Source organism: Ovis aries, chromosome 3, assembly GCF_016772045.2.
Source record: "Ovis aries strain OAR_USU_Benz2616 breed Rambouillet chromosome 3, ARS-UI_Ramb_v3.0, whole genome shotgun sequence".
NCBI lineage: Eukaryota > Metazoa > Chordata > Mammalia > Artiodactyla > Bovidae > Ovis > Ovis aries.
In genome coordinates this window covers 49,707,539-49,714,545 of record NC_056056.1, presented here as the reverse complement: position 1 = coordinate 49,714,545, position 7,007 = coordinate 49,707,539, and the positions used below count along the sequence as shown (strand labels likewise).

At 39.9% G+C, this 7,007-nt stretch overlaps 1 pseudogene; it reads left to right on the top strand.

Annotated features, from left to right (window-relative positions):
- Window positions 1–5,246: 5,246 nt before the first annotated feature.
- Window positions 5,247–5,506, top strand: LOC101120736 (small ribosomal subunit protein eS21-like; annotated as a pseudogene).
- Window positions 5,507–7,007: the final 1,501 nt, after the last annotated feature.

Genomic DNA, 7,007 nt, shown 5'->3' with positions numbered 1-7,007 from the left:
GAGCTTTAAGCCAACTTTTTCACTCTCCTCTTTCACTTTCATCAAGAGGCTCTTTCATTCTTCACTTTCTGCAATAAGGGTGGTGTTATCTGCATATCTGAGGTTATTGATATTTCTCCTGGTAATCTTGATTCCAGCTTGTGCTTCCTACAGCCCAACGTTTCTCATGATGTACTATATATATATGTTATATAAGCAGGGTGACAATATACAGCCTTGATGTACTCCTTAGGACTATACAGTTTAAGTAAGAAATATATTTAAGGGACTAGATCTGAAAAAGTCCCTTATGAACTATGGATGGAGGTTTGTGACATTGTACAGGAGACAGGAATCAAGCCCACCCCGAAGAAAAAGAAATCCAGAAGAAAAAAAAAGTGGCTGTTTGAGAAGGCCTTACAAGTAGCTGTGAAAAGAAAAGAAGCAAAAAACAAAGGAGAAATGGAAAGACATACCCATTTGAATGAAGAGTTCCAAAGAATAGCAAGAAGAGATGAGAAAGCCTTCCTCAGTGGTCCATGCAAAGAAATAGAGGAAAACAATAGAATGGGAAAGACTAGAGATCTCTTCAAGAAAATTAGAGATACCAAGAGAACATTTCATGCAAAGATGGGCTCGATAAAGGACAGAAATGATCTGGACCTAACAGAAGCACAAGATATTAAGAAGAGGTGGCACGAATACACAGAACTGTACAAGAAAGATCTTCATGACCTAGATAATCACAACGGTGTGATCACTCACACTCACCTAGAGCCAGACACCCTGGAATGTGAAGGCAAGTGAGCCTTAGGAAGCATCACTGGGAACAAAGCTAGTGGAGGTGATGGAATTCCCATTGAGCTATTTCAAATCCGAAAAGATGGTGCTGTGAAAGTGCTACACTCAATATGTCAGCAAATTTGGAAAACTCAGCAGTGGCCACGGGACTAGAAAAGATCAGTTTTCATTCCAATCCCAAGAAAGGCAATACCAAAAAATGCTCAAACTACCACATAATTACACTCATCTCACATGCTATTAAAGTAATGCTCAAAATTCTCCAAGCCAGGCTTCAGGAATATGTGAACCATGAACTTCCAGATGTTCAAGATGGTTTTAGAAAAGGCAGAGAGACCAGAGATCAAATTGCCAGTGTCCCCTGGATCGTCGAAAAAGGAAGAGAGTTCCAGGAAAACATTTATTTCTGCTTCATTGACTCTACCAAAGCCTTTGACTGTGTGGATCACAGCAAACTGTGTAAAATTCTGAAGGATATGGGAACATCAGACCACTTGACCTGCCTCTTGAGAAACTTATATTCAGATCAGGAAGCAACATTTAGATCTGGCCATGGAACAACAGACTGGTTCCAATCAGAATGGCCATCATCAAAAAACCTACAAACAATAAAGGGTGGAGAGAATTTGGAGAAAAGGAAATCCTCTTGCACTATTGGTGGTAATATAAATTGATACAGCCACTATGGAGAACAGTATGAAAATTCCTTAAAGATTAGGAATAAAACTGCTATAACTTCAGCAGTCTCGCCACTGAGCATATACCCTGAAAAAATATATGATTCAAAAAGACACATGTACCCCTATGTTCACTGCAGCACTATTTACAATAGAAGTTGTGGTGCATATATACCACAGAATGGAATGGAATATTACATGTCTGCCTGCTCAGATGCTTAAGTCATATCTAAGTCTTTGTAACCCTATCTACTGTAGCCCTCCAGGCTTTTCAGTCCATGGATTTCTCTAGGCAAGAATACGGGATTGGGTTACCATGCTCTGCTCCAGGAGATCATTCTGACCCAGGGACTGAATCTGTGTCTCCTGCATCTCTGCATTGTAGGTGGATACTTTTCCACTGAGCCACCAGGGAAGCCCACAACTGAATGTTACTTAGTCATAAAAATGAACATTGTAGTGAGGTGGATGAACCTAGAGCAGGATGAAGTAAGTCAGAAAGAGAAAAAAGAAATATCATATACTAGTGCATACATATGTAATCTAGAGGAAAGGTACTGATGAACCTATTTGTAGGATAGGAATGGGGATGCAGACATAGAAAATGTTCTTGAGGACACTGTGTGGGAAGGAGAGGGTGGGGTGAACTGAGAGACTAGCATTGATATCTACATACACTAGCATGTGTAAAATAGATAGCTAGAAGTAAACTGTGGCATAACACAGGGAGTCCAGCTTCATGCTCTGTGAAGACCTAAAGGGGTGGGATGGAAGGATAAGAAGAAGGCTCATGATGGAGGAGGTATATGTATACTTATAGCTGATTCGTTTTGCTGCATGGTAGAAACCAACACAACATATTGGCAGTCGTCTTCCAAGTTAAAATTTTTCTTAAATTAAAATTTTTTTAAAGCCACTATGCTTTTTTGAATCTCAACTCCTTCAATGAGCTGTGCTTACTTCAGCCCTCCTTTTCTCCTCTTTTTCCTTTTCTCCTCTTTAAAAGAGTTATTTTCTCCTTGCTGTGCTGGGACTTACAGATGGCTCACCATGGTTACAGACCCTGAATTGTAATTATTTGCTGATACTGAAAAGCCCATTTTTACTGGAGAAATAACTGGAAATATATTTATTTTAGGTAATTTTTGTGACATGCATGGGGGTCCAGAGAAGACATTCAGTGACTCTGAGGCTGATGAGTATAGAGTTCAACATTTAGTCCATTATTGTACACTGCTTTTCCATCAGCCCTGGGGTTTGAAGGTAAGTCTTTCTTTTGGATCTGAGCTTCTGCCTTCTTTATGTTTTGAAGTTCTCCCAGGTTTTGTTTGGGATACATTTTAAGGCTCCATGTTTTTTGTTTAAGCTTTGTTCTGTCTGTAAGTAGTTGCTTGGCACTTCAGCCTGATAGTATTTTGAAATCAGGCTGTTTCAACTGGAACTCTTCTAGCTTTTGGGCCAATTTCTTTTGGAACAGGGGCAGTTTCACTGAAATGGTGCCAATGCAGGCTTTAGCTTGGTACCTTTCAGAACAGGGGCTGTTCTATTGGAACTGCACTGTTAAGCCTTTGCCCTGACTCCCTGGGAATTGGGCTGTTCCATTAAAGCTGTGCTGTCCTAATTGACACTGGAGTCACTCTAAGAGCTCAATCCCACTAACATAAAGCATCCCTTGCCTCAGAGTACTGCAAGTGCAAATACTGGGATCTTTAATGAACCTCAAAAGGTTTCTGTCTCTGAACCTAGTTCCTTTTATTAAACCCTTTGAGACATGTGAATCCTTTTGTCTCTTGCTCCTCAGCAACTGTCCATTTATTAGGCAAAGACTTCTTAGGAAAGCATCATACTGGAATTTCTTACTCTTGAAAGGGGGGTATAATTCTAAAATTTGTAATGCAGTTGACCCTTGAACAACACTGGTCTGTACTGCCTGGGTCCACTTATATGCTGAAGTTTTCCTAAATAAGTCCTATAGTAGTACTTCTGCAGTTGGTTGACTCTGACTGTAAAGTTTTTCTCAAATTTTTAGCAGTTCAGAAATTCACAGCCTCTAGCCACTATGTTGTTCAAGGGTCAACTGTAGCAATCAAAGCAACCAACCAGGTGAATCAAACAACCTTTTGATGTCTTTTATTTGCTCTGTCCCTGAGTATAGTAGAGCTGATTCTGGAAGCACTGATTATTTGGCTCTATTGATTCAGCCACCATCCTTCTTATGGGCAAAATCTCCAAATGATATTGACAAAATGCACAATGTACTTCTCATCAGTGTTCAAATAGATCTTTCAAAATCTCTTCCCAGAGCTAATCACTATCCCATAAGTGAGGAAGAACTTTAAGATTTAAAACCCATAATAGATTATAAGGCTCAAGTCTTAATATCTGCAATATTTTTATTTTAACAATACTCCTATTGTACTAGTGAGAAAATCTAAGTACTGAAGGTAGAGTTTGTTCAGGACCTCTGAGTAATAAACAACATTGTAATAACAACAATAAAAAAACATTGTTATCTCTCAATGCATTACTACTGTCCACTTCTATCGGAAGCAAATTCTTTACTGCAATAGATTTATACAGTGCATTCTTCAGTATTCCAGTTGATGAAGCTAGCAAATGCTTTTTTTGCCTTCACTTGGGAAGAAAAGCCACCTCATGTGAAGAGCTGACTCATTGGAAAAGACTCTGATGCTGGGAATGATCGGGGGCAGGAGGAGAAGGGGACGACAGAGGATGAGATGGCTGGATGGCATCACTGACTCGATGGATGTGAGTCTGAGTGAAATCTGGGAGTTGGGGATGGATAGGGAGGCCTGGCATGCTGCAATTCATGGGGTCACAAAGAGTCAGACATGACTGAGCAACTGAACTGACTGAACTGGGAAGAAAAATAATTCACTGGGACAATAATGACTCAAGATTTTACTTGGAGTTATTATTTCTTATAAATCTTGAGGGCTGAGCTTGGTGTTAAAAAGTGCCCTATAAGTTCTACTGTTACAATTTGTGGATGATTTGCTTCTTTGCTCACCTCAAGTCTCCTAACCTGAAGACAGCATCCACTTGCTAAAGCTTTTGGTCTTCAGTGGAAAGATTGTCCCCAAAACTGTTTTCCCAAACCCAAGATCAATGTTTAGGGAATCTGATATCAAAACAAGGGCTTCACCTAGTTTCAGATATACTTCACGGTGTCCTAAGTTTCTCCAAACCCCAAACTAAACACCAACTCTTAGTTTTTCTCAGGAGAGTTGGTTATTGCAAAAAATAGATTTCAAATTTCTCCTGTAGCTAAATTTCTGCATTTTTTACTGAATAATAACAATACCACCCAATGTTTATGAGGAGAATTTGATGACACAGCCTATAACAACTTAAAGGAGAATTTAATGAACCCACCTGCCCTTGAGTATCCAAATTATCAAACTTCCTTTTGTCTTTCTGTATATAAAAAGTGTTTGCCCTCAGGATATTCACTCAAAAACATAGAGGTCACCAGTTACCTATATAGGGTGTTATAGCCAAAAAGGTACTATAGCAACTGGACTCTATGGCATGGCGATACCTGCCTTATTAGAACCATTACTGCTACTGCCTTTTTGTTTAAAGCTATTGAGCAAATGATTGTGAGATTCCCATTTACCAAATTTGGACCAAATAACAACTCAGTCCTGCTACAGACTTTAAAAATTCCCACTTGTGTGCTCGCCCTCATCGTTGTACCATCAGGTGGGCTGCGTGGCTAGCGTCCGGGCAAAGGGGACGATGCAAGGCCTGAGACGCTTGCTCAACATGCAGAATGACGCCGGTGAGTTCGTGGACCTGTATGTGCCTCGGAAATGCTCTGCCAGCAGCCGTATCATATGTGCCAAGGACCACCCGTCCATCCAGATGAACGTGGCCGAGGTTGACAAGGTGACAGGCAGGTTCAACGGCTATTTTAAAACCTGCTCTATCTGCGGGGCCATTCGCAGGATGGGTGAATCAGATGACTTCTCTGGTTGGCCAAGGCCGACGGCATCATCTCAAAGAACTGACTGAAGAGGATTCCGGACATGGAATATTTGTTATAAATAAATAGTGAAAACCTATAAAAAAAAAAAAAAAAACTTCTCACTCTTCCCCACTGTATATGCTTTGAACTATTTGTCTACTGACAAAATGAAAGCATTCATGAGTCAATATTGGTGGAAAAATGTTAAGGAGGAAGTTGCAAAAAGTGCCTACCTTACTAATCCCAGTTGTTAAACATACAAACAAACCAAGAAAGTCTGTTACTACATTTACTGGACATTTTAATGGCCTAATGGACCATTTAAGTTCTGGCAAATAGATTTCATACAATATTCTTTGTCTATATAACTATGTTTTTGGATATAAAATCAAAGGATTTTTATGTTTTTTTCATGGTCTTTATGCTTCACATACAGAAATTTTCTTTTGCACAGGCTACTGCCTCTTCTGTGGCTAAAGAGAAATATCAGCAACTTCAGATATGCAGGTGATGTCACTCTAGTGGCAGAAAATGGAGAGGAACTGAAGAGCCTACTGATGAGGTGAAACAAAGGAGTGAAAACGCTGACTTGAAACTCAGCATTAAAAAACGTAAGATCATCGCATCTGGTCTCATCAATTCATGGGAAATAGAAGGGGAAAAAATGGAAGCACTGACAGATTTTATTTTCTTGGTCTCTAAAATCACTGCAGACAGTGACTAGCCATAAAATTAAAAGACACTTGCTCCTTGGAAGAAAATCTATAACAAACTTAGACAGCATATTAAAAAGCAGAGACATCGCTTTGCTGACAAAGGTCCATGAAGTCAAAGCTACTGTTTTTCCAGTAGTTAAGTATGGATGGGCTATAAAGAAGAGTAGAAGTTTGAATACCAAACAATCGATGCTTTCAAATTATGATGCAGGAGAAGACTTTAAAGAGTCCCTTAGACTGCAAGGATTCAAACCCATCAATCCTAAAGAAAATCAACCCTGAACATTCATTGGAAAGACTTTTGCTGAAGCTGAAGCTCCAACACTTTGGCCAGCTAATGTGAAGAAATGTCTCATTGGAAAAGACTCTGATGCTGGGAAAGATTGACAGCAAACGGAGAAAGGGGCAAAAGAGGATGGGATGGTTAGATAGCATCATTGACTCAATGGTCATGCATCTGAGCAAACTTTGGCAGTTAGTGGAGGACAGAGAAACTGTGATGCTGCAGTCCATGGGGTTGCAGAGTCAGACACGACTTAACAACTGAACAACAACAACCTCCTTACACCTTGCACCATGAAGATTTCATATATTCAAAAAAAAACATATACAAAAGGATTCCCTTCAACCTTATTGAAAAGGCCCCTGTCTGGTACTGCTAACCAACATTTGTACCACCGCTTTCTAGGGAACAAACACTTTCTAGATTCATAGGACACTCCAAAATACCCATACCCAACACTGACTGTACCTAAACATCAGTTGGTGATCTAAAGGAAAGACTTCCCACAATTAAAGTGGCTGACATGATGAGACAGCTTTCCTAAGACATCTGAACCAGGT